The 431-nt window shown below is 32.9% G+C and overlaps 1 pseudogene; it reads right to left on the bottom strand.

The window, feature by feature from the left end:
* Positions 1-247: 247 nt before the first annotated feature.
* LOC111734721 lies at positions 248-366 on the bottom strand (annotated as a pseudogene).
* Positions 367-431: the final 65 nt, after the last annotated feature.

The raw sequence follows: 431 nt of genomic DNA, 5'->3' as shown, positions 1-431 counted from the left end.
TGTGCTAAAGAGAATAGTCACCTTTCTGCCCCTGAAAAAAAAAAAAAAAAAAACCCTCTTATTATGTCATGGAAAAAGACAAGCTCTAAATTCCTAAGTAAAAATAAGTTTAAGAGCTGACTTTCAAAATTCTTAATTTTATTTTATTTTAATTTTTTTTAGGTGAGGCAACCCTTGGTTGACCTCACAGATTGCAAGGACCTTGTCAGTTTACAATCCCTTATTTTTATTTATTTATTTATTTTTACGTGTACAGCACCTGATCTTCCTAGGTGGTCTCCCATGCAAGTACAAACCAGGCCCAAAGCTGCTTAGCTTCCAAGATCAGATGGGATTGAGCTTATTCAGGATGGTATGGCCATAGACTGAGTAAAATTCTTAATTTTAAAGTCATGTTCTTTAAAAGGTTTCTTACATTCTAAAATTCAATT

This window comes from Pteropus vampyrus, unplaced genomic scaffold (assembly GCF_000151845.1).
Source record: "Pteropus vampyrus isolate Shadow unplaced genomic scaffold, Pvam_2.0 Scaffold4515, whole genome shotgun sequence".
NCBI classification, from domain to species: Eukaryota; Metazoa; Chordata; class Mammalia; order Chiroptera; family Pteropodidae; genus Pteropus; species Pteropus vampyrus.
The sequence above is the reverse complement of the archived record's forward strand: the minus strand, read 5'-3'. Positions and strand labels throughout refer to the sequence as shown.